Raw genomic sequence first — 9,385 nt, 5'->3', positions numbered from 1 at the left:
CCTTGCTCTTGAAGAACAACTGAGACCACAACAACAACAGCCGTTAATCACCGCTACGTGGCCAAGAGCAGACACACGCGCATCACTTACCAAGCCCATAATTACTTAACAAAATTTAAGGTAATTTTCCGCATCCCCCCGCTAATTTATTCCAGTTGTGCTATTGGCATCATGTCATGGGGATTATTTTGAGTTCAATCGTGAAGGTACAATGTCAATTGTATTGACTATAATCCTCCATCACCTGACAGAGCCAATCAAATAAAGTTGTCACATCATGGGCAAATGTGCCAAGTGACGAGGTTTTTCAGCAAACACAGAAGAATGCTGAAAAGCAATGTCAAGTGTAGCCAACCAGTACAGCCACGGCACCACCACACGTAAGCGTGTGAATAGAAAACAATTGATTCTTACTACACGCACAATACGATGCCTGCTTTCGTGACCTTAAAAATGGTTTTCAAGAGACGAATGGACTCATTATCAGGTGCCTAAGCACACGCCGTGCAAGCTCCACGTGGCCCACACTTCCGCCTCCCACCTGCGTGTGGAAAGCTACAGACGAGCGTTGGGCGTACTGCGCCATCTTGTGGCGGTAGTTGAGGTTGTTGCAGAGCTGCTGCTGCTTCTGCTTGTCGGTGAGCGCCGGGTACGTGGGGTCGGCGCCCACGCACACGGCCAGCAGCCGGTGCACAATCACATCGGAGTATCTGTAACGGTACAGGGAGACAACAACAACAATATTCACATTTGTTGTAGCCTCTATTTAATATGAAGATTAAATTTACAGTAGATACAGGCTGCGGTATGGCCACGAGATGCCAACGGAGCAGCGGTATTAATCCACCAAGCACCGCGATTCATTCTGTTGGATCTCAGCGGGTTTCACGATCCACCAGAAAGCTACGCAAACAATGACTCAGATGGATTTAACCCTGATAGAATACTGTACTCTGGCCATACCACGTTCTAGCACCATCTGCTGGTGGAAATTATCTTTGTTAATGTATGAATTTAATTCTTTGTTGAGGACTTTTTATTTGTCATCAGATGTAACGCAAATTGCTGCCTGCTCATATCTGTGTTCTTATTTAAGATCCACAACAAAATCGTTAGCGATCCATGGCAGAATTGCAATTCACTTTTGGCCGCCGCTGCAACACGGCAATGGATTCTTGATTCTGCACGTGGAACACTGTCACCCTCCTTGTAGGCGTCGGTGTTCTCCGAATCCTCTAGTTTTTCTCCAACACAAGCCAAACAACCATTTAAGGAATTGGCCAAACTTCCCGTTTAAAGGACCTTTTAGAAAAATAAGTCAAAATCTGAATCTTTATCCTGGAGAAATCCGATTCGCGATAAAAGCTCTTTTTGACAGATGTCCAGTAGGTAGATGATAGGAGTGCTAAGAATAGGAAAGGTAAACAAATCACTAAAAGTAAATAATATAAAAAAGATATACAAGTACGTAGCCAATCGTGCTAATCGGAGGTGTGCCATAATGACAAATTAACATTGCATAAGTACATCAATTAATTAATAAATTCCTAAACTTGGGAAAGGCAACACAGTCCCAGACCACACCAAGACAACAACATAGTCCCCTCAATAATCGCGAAGGTCGATTTCACGCGTGTGCCTGACGCCAGAGCACATCACCGTCGAATGGGCGACGTGAAGTGGGTGTAGATGGCGGTGGCGAGCCTGTAGTGGTGGGTGTCGGGCTCCATGCCGGAGCAGAAGTAGATGGCCTGCATCACGCAGCGCGTGGCCAGGATGCGCGCACTTCCTGTGGGCATTCAGGTTTCCATAACCTGGCTTGCCAGGAGAAGGCAGTACAGCAAGTGGATTAATCTACATCTGGCACAGTGCCTGGCTGCCTTCCAGCGTTGTCTGTGGTTCGTCACACCTTTTGAGTTGTTCTGCCTCTAAGGGCGAGTGGAACCTATACGGCTACATCTCAAGATAAAGGTAAAAGGTGCAGCCCTGCAATTGCTCGCTCAGGCCAATACTGACATCGTTTCAAGGCACCTCTGCTTCACAGTAGGGGGTAGCACATTCCCACCCATTTTGAGCACAATGTTCATCACAATAAGTCGACCTGATATTTCAACATTTCAGTGCTGGAATTTATCTAAAATTAAATACAGTACTACATTTATCGTGATGGTTTTTTGTTGCTTATTTCTGTGGAGTAGCTGGGAAACGAGCCGAGTCCTTCAACTCCCTACACTTGATAACACAGTGTGTTCAATGCGGCTGCTGGATTTTGAAGCCAGGGTCCCAGCTGTAATCTCTGGGTCATAGGGTGACCCAGGTGACCCTTGCAAATGAGACTATTATGGTCTCTTGAGTTCTCACCCGGTTAAACCAAAAGACCTCAAACAAAAATTTGAGCCACCCGGCGACCTCTGAATTCCTTGCGAGGAGGATGATATTGAAGGAAGGTTAACAGCAATCTAGAGACGATAGAACCCCTCTTAAAGACGGTAATTGGTTCCACGAACACGAGCATCGAAAGTTTCCCTTGTTCACCCAAAACACGTATTTTATAATATTTAAACAATGGATATGAATACATAAAGATACTAACATTATAAACACATCATATTAAAATAAACACTGTTAATAAATGCATGAATTCATTTTGATTTAAAGCTTTCGTGACTGCAGGAATTCATATTCTTGGTTCTTTCAGTAAATTCACGTAGAAGGGAAACAATAAAATAATAAAAATATAAAACAATACAATTCTCACGACGTTTCGACTGCAACACAAGCAATCATCATCACGTGTGAAAACCACAACAAGAAAATTTGAAAAAAGTGGCGGTTATTTTAACGTTAGCACCACGGAGAGAGATTTGATAAACCATTTCGGGTCTTAATTGATTGATCACGCTCAAGGTGGCTTTCAGACCGCATCCATTATTTTTCGTCTCCCCCCTCCTCTTTTCCGAACATAGATGGACTCGTCCATCTGAACAAACTGTCAAATCTCTCTCCGTGGTGCTAACATTAAAAATAACTGCCACTTTTTTCAAATTTTCTTGTTGTGGTTTTCACACCTGATGATGATTGCTTGTGTTGCAGTCGAAACGTCGTGAGAATTTAATTTTTTATATTATTATTATTTTATTGTTTCCCTTCTACGTGGCATTAATTCATATTTACTGTACCTACAACAGCCCGTCGTTAACAGGGAAATGGTCGGTTAAGCCTACACATTGAGCTCTATGGAGGTCCGTTGTTAAGCGATTAGTTAACAAGGGTGGTCGTTAAAAGGGGTTCTAACTCTACCTTTGATTTCGCCGCCTTCACCAAGATGTCGTAGTTGGAAGGCGGAGGCGCCGGGTGGCGTCGAAGCAGCGCACACTCGGGGAATTCGTCTACGATGCGCTCTGCCACGGAGATGTTGGCGAGCAACATGAACTCCTCCACCATCGAGTTGGTCTCCCTGTGTACACGCACCAGTTTCCGCCACCACAACACATCAATCACAAGGGTCAAGAATCTTTATCTTAGATTATTTTGCTGATAATAAATTTCCCACGTGATAAGCCACTTTGTTCAGCTATCATTTGTGGTCAGGTAAGATTTTTTAAAAAGATAAAAATAGTTTAGTTTTATTTGTTTAAGTTATTTGTTTACCTTTCCAATACTTTGCAATCCTAACGTGTGCTTATATTGTTTGTTGTTGTAACGTTGTGACCTGCCCCAACTGGACATCTGTGAAAAAAGAGCTTTATAGCTCATCGGATTCTTCCAGTAGAAATATATATTTTGATTCTGATAGAGAGGTCTGCACAACAGTCGGATTGCAGTCATGGGAGGTGTCTTCTTGACGAGACTCACTTGAGTTCCTTGGTCTGCAGGTCGATCGGGTCATGGGTTTCGCTGTCCATGTGGAATCGGACCTCCGGGGATGCCAGAGTCAATGCCCTACGGGTGGAGAAGGGACATGAGCGATTATCATGTCCAGCCAAAACAACACAGAATCTTAATATAAGACACTTCACAAACTCAGATATTTGAGTTGAACATGCAGAGCTCGTTAAGTCAATCCACTGCTGGATGAGGGCCACCCCCATGTCATGCGAGTCGTGGGGTGGTTTTACCGTACTAAACCGTGGTGGTCAGTACGCGCTGGCAAAGGTGGGGGAGCACAGACATGGGAGCATTAAGTAGAGTAAAACAATTTATGTCACTGCATTGTCCTCTATTGCCCACAATGTAGCCCCGCAGCAGCCTGTAACACTCCAATCTAGAAGGATGTTATTAACCAGGTAAAACCTTAACTTCTTTATTGTTGCCTTCATTTCCGCATCTCCAGCTTATTCAGCCTCCCACTCCCAGCCCCGCTCACTTCCCCCCCCCCCCCCCCCCGGCATTTTGCCGTGCTCGCCCCTTTAATCCCTCTAGCAGCACCCCACTTCCCCTATCCCACACCCCCCTCTCTATCTCTCCCCCCTTGCTCCCCCCCACTCTCTTACCTATATAGCCTGTTACAACAGCCCTTTTTTGCCCACTTCAGCAATTGTTTCTGGCTGTGGTTGTCCCACCAGAAGAAGGACGCTTGTGTTGCGCCCGAAATGTCGTGATTTAATTTAGTTGTTATTTTATTTTATAGTTTTACCTACGTGACTTTACTGAAAAAAAAACAAAGAGTATGAATCCTGTAACACTTGTTTGTGCATGGTATTCACCCAAGCCTCATGCATCATGGGGTCAAAAAAACCTACAGGTGCAGCTTTGCAATTGCTTGCTCAAGCCACTGCTGGAAGAAGGGGGCTCCCATAAGAGGGGGCCCCTCTAGAGATACACCCTTTTACAGTCCCTCTCAATGTATTTTAGCCTACTCTTCCACGCTGGCCGGATGTCTTAGAAGACACGGGAGTAACCACACTTTACCGCGCCACAGGCGACCTGCCGATCGACTAAATGTGGTGCACCCATTAATACTGCTCAGCGCTCCAGAGGCGGTGGAGGGGATGAGGATCTTGAAAATGAGTTACCCGTTTTGAATGCGCCTCTGCTTGAGGATCTTGGCCAGGGAGTTGAGGCCACGCAAGCTGCTGGTGACCGGGTCCTTCCGCCCGGCGTCGTCCATCATTAGCTGAGCCTCTGTGTACGTCAGAGACGCCTGCGGGGATACGATGAACACACCACGGGTGAACCATGGGGTCCTCGCAATTACACAATGCCCACGCCTGATCCAAGCCCAAGCCAGAACTCAACAGATGTCTACGTGGCGCCCGATGACCACTGAGGGTTACGCTCACCCAAAGACAGTAAAATTTATATTTTTTGAATTCTCAAAGCTGGAATTTAACCAAATTTAGTGCAATGTAATTTGGTGGTCTTTTGTGCAGTGAGTTTAACACGTAGGCTTTCGTGACCAATATCATCCATAATACAGGTTTTTTGGGTTAGATTGTGTAAATACATAAATGTGTCGTTAAACCCGCCACCACCCGACACAGCCGACTAGTAAGGGTTGTCACATAAACAGAACGTGGCCAATTCGTCACTGGTACAACACACCGGTGTGCTGTACTCGTGACGAATTGGCATGTTCTGTGTTTTGTGCAGTGATTGTTGACTGGACAGAGACCATCAACTCACTACTTTCATGTCCTACCTCGCACCTCCGATTAGCACAGTTGGCTACATACGGTGCAAAAGAAGTTCAACATACATACTACCACTTGTGAACCCGGTTCATCTCGCTCCACTTGTGAACCCAGAGGTGCAAGCTCAACGCTCTGACCTCTCAGCCATCCGGAAACCTCAACTGCACTAACATAGCAAGGCACTGATACAATAAACGTGAAAGCAAACGAGAGTTTTACAAAAACTGAACGTCTGTGGGGGGGGGGAGGGAATCACCTTGGAATTGATGATGCTCTTGGTAAAACGTGTGCTCACGATCTCAGCCTTTGGAGTCATCTCCCATATGCACGAGAACGCCAGCCTGCACGCGCACAGCACATGCACCGTCGCCATTCACCGTCGAGTGGCGGAGTCGTCGACATTGGAGTGGTGCAGGGTGTTCACTCAGGAAAGCCTCGCAAAGTCTCGAGACTCTTTTTCAGGAGGGTCTTGCCAAGTTTTTGGTAGTCGAGTCATTCTTTCAGCAGCGGGATGTTTGGCCAAATACCGGTTTGGGTTGTTACAAATTACTCAACTGGAATATATACGTAGCAACCATTGTTCGACTGCAAAAGCTTTGCAGTACCACGCATCATGGGATTACATGTGCACCTGGCAACAACGCACGTTAGCTGCTGAGTATGGGTTGCAATGTGCGCACTCGCGAGTTCACAGTTGTTGGTGCATCTCACCAGTCGACGTTGGATCTCAAGGAACACAGGTTTGAGCTCAATAACTCTGGCACCATATCAATCCTCTGCAGGTGCAAAAACACATAAACGCAACCACTTCTCTATCAATAAACACAATCTGGCAAATACATATGCACCAACTCAACGAGTGTTTTGCAAGCAAACCCACACATGATTAAATCACCTGCATGTAACTGTTCAGCAAGGGGATGTTTTCGCGAATGCCAGTTAAGATTGTATGGGTTTTATTTAGAGGAAATCTGATTAATCCAGAGGAAACCCATTCACTAACAGGGGGGAGAACAAACAAAACAGCAAGCAAAAAGGCACAAGAGTTGAGTAATCAAACCCAGCGTCTCCTTGCTGCAAGGCACGAGTGTTACACTGCGCCGATAGCCTGTCGCTCATGATGTGACGGTACATCATATGATAAGAAATCCACAAAAATCACCTCGTTTAATACATCATGAGAGATATTTAGCATTGTTGTTATTCATACGGTAAGTACTGAAAAGCACACAAAAAAATGTGGTGAAAATGTCAACTACAATAACAGTTGTGGGGAAACTGGTACCGCGATGATCATTACATCATAATATTTTACATCATGTCGTAAAGTTAAGAATGAAAGGATGAAATCGGCGGGTTGTAAAACACTTGATATTGTGGCAAGAAGAAATCCACATCTCACCTTCTCACACAGGTAAACTGTGGTACCACGCAGAGATGCCTCCTCATCCAAGGCATTCCCCGGCCGGATAAAGTAGCTCACATCGGCGATGTGTACCCCAACCTAGAACACACATTAATACACCGTCACCACCCTCACATGCATGGATGTGTAATGACAGGGTGATACCTGCCGGCCTGTAAGGGTAATTAAGGTTATAGCTGCATTACATAATGCCTTATTATGAAGGGGCGTATCTGGGGTAAAGGTCAACGGCGGAGTCAGTCGAGAAGCTCCGGGAACCATCCCGAAGGGCCTAGAAGGTTCTAGAATGGGGGCGTGGCCAGAGGTGGAGCTTGGCCACTCCAGGCAGATATAAAGAGCACCGAATCAGAACTTCGGGGCTGTTAGCGTGGGGTCTGGGTCCTGGTTGCGTCGCTACGGTCGTCATCTCTTCGTCTTCGACCACGTGGCTGGTTCTTCTGCAAGAGCAGCTCTGTCTCCGCCGCTACGCTCGTCAACCAACCAGCGTAGCTACGCAGGACGCAGATGGGCTGCGTGTTTGTACAGCCTAGGTGTAGCCGCGTTACGAAGTGTATCGCCCTGTGTGCTTTTAATAAATAAGACGCCTTCTACTAGACGTCTGTCGGAAGTTGCTCACTACACATGCATGCATAACCTCCACCATAGCCACTCCAACCAAAGCACAATAATGTGAAATGAAATGCACACCCATTACCACCTGGTGCATTCATTGTGAACCAGGCATTCGGCCAGTGACGTGGACACTTAGGCCAGTGGAGTCTTAGCTATGGCTTGGCTCAGGCTTGGCTCTCGCGCAACATGCATTGAGATTATTTCTATTATTTTGGCTGCTATAAATGTCCAAATGATGGGCCACTTTGTTCAGCTATTCATTTGTGGCCAGGTCACTAATCAAAAATAAATCAATACCTCAGTGGGCTTTGCCTGGTAGGATGGGGATGGTTTCATTGTATTTGTTTGTGTTTGGGTTATTTGTTTGTCTTTCTTGTACTTTGCACTACTATTATGTTTTGTACTGTTTGTTGTTGTAACGTTCTTACCCGCCTCTACTGGACATGTGAAAAATAGCTTTATAGCTCATCGGATTCCTCCAGTATAAATATTCTGATTCTAATTCTCAATAAGCCACATCAAAGCAATGCTTAAAACCCGAGCTGCCTCTAAGCATGGTTCCAGCCCTGAGCCTCTGTGTCCCTTGTGCCTCCTCGTATATCCCTGCATGCTCCCAGCCACGCTCAGAATTTCTGTGAGCTGAGCGTGAGCCAAGGCACAGCTGAGCCACTCATGCTTCTTTGGAGGCAACGGAGCAGATCAAGCCAGAACCGAGCCATGTTGAAGTCAGTCCTGAGCCGAGCAGAGACCAAGAATACGGGCACTAAGGCAACAATGTTTGGAAACTTAAAAACAGGAATATTGTCCACCCCTTTGTCAATCCACTGCAGGATGAGGGCTTCTCCATGCCGTAATGGGTCGCGATTGTCATTTGACCTTGCTTTGTTACGATGGTCAATGCAGGTGGTGAAGGGGAGAACTTGGGCAGTTTTTTTAGATATCACTCTGTACCGGTGTTAGCCATGACTGGAACTAAACCAGCTTGACAGGATGAATGTGCAGTGCACTTATCATTGTGTCATTAAACTCCCCTTGTCACCTCCGCTAGCATTGACAAAACCATGAAAGGAATAGGCACGAATTACCCCGACCGTGACCACGATTACCACCACCAAATGAATACCTCGGCGTTCCCATTGTCGAGCGGTTTGCAGTGTTGGGCATCGTCGATGTCTGTGCAGCCTGGAGGATCCACACTGCAGATGGACAACACACGGAGGTCCTCCCTGCCAGCCTGGTCCTTGTACGGGACACACACAGCACCAGGTTCAACAAAACGCTGCCTTACAACAAACAAAACACAGGGTGAGCCATACATGGGTAAACCAACTTCATTCTAATGGCGTTCTAGCTTCTCAATAGGCGACTGAATATTTTGAAAGTACAGTCCATTCTCCTATAACTCCGCGTGTTTTCATATCGTGAATTAGATATAATGCGATGAATGCATTAGGGAACACATTTTTTTCATAACATGGATGCGAATTGGATAAAAGGCGATCGAGTGAACAGAACTGCGTTGTGCGAGGCAGAATAAGCGGTTGTACGGTTGCCTCGGTGTAGCATCACACAAGGTGGGATGCTTCTGGATGCTTCTAGATGCTACTCACGTACCCGAAGTCTTTGTTAAGCCTGCGTACGCATCTCACGTGTTATCACGGACTGTGCTTTACCCTATCTTATTTATTATGCGATTTTTCCACAATTCGGTGTT

The 9,385-nt window shown here is 46.0% G+C and overlaps 1 long non-coding RNA gene across 1 annotated transcript; it reads right to left on the bottom strand.

Moving 5' to 3' along the window:
- Positions 1-5,892: 5,892 nt before the first annotated feature.
- LOC142905571 (uncharacterized) lies at positions 5,893-7,200 on the bottom strand. Its single transcript, XR_012929631.1, has 3 exons — positions 7,036-7,200; positions 6,345-6,409; positions 5,893-5,974 (listed from the first exon to the last, which is right to left on the bottom strand). It is a non-coding gene; the product is annotated as an uncharacterized LOC142905571 (long non-coding RNA).
- Between the last annotated feature and the right edge of the window lie 2,185 nt (positions 7,201-9,385).

Source organism: Petromyzon marinus, chromosome 55 (genome assembly GCF_048934315.1).
Source record: "Petromyzon marinus isolate PM22_M1 ecotype Great Lakes invasive population chromosome 55, UKy_Petmar_22M1.pri1.0, whole genome shotgun sequence".
Taxonomy (NCBI): Eukaryota; Metazoa; Chordata; class Hyperoartia; order Petromyzontiformes; family Petromyzontidae; genus Petromyzon; species Petromyzon marinus.
Note: the sequence above shows the minus strand (reverse complement) of the source record. Positions and strands in the feature narration are given on the sequence as shown.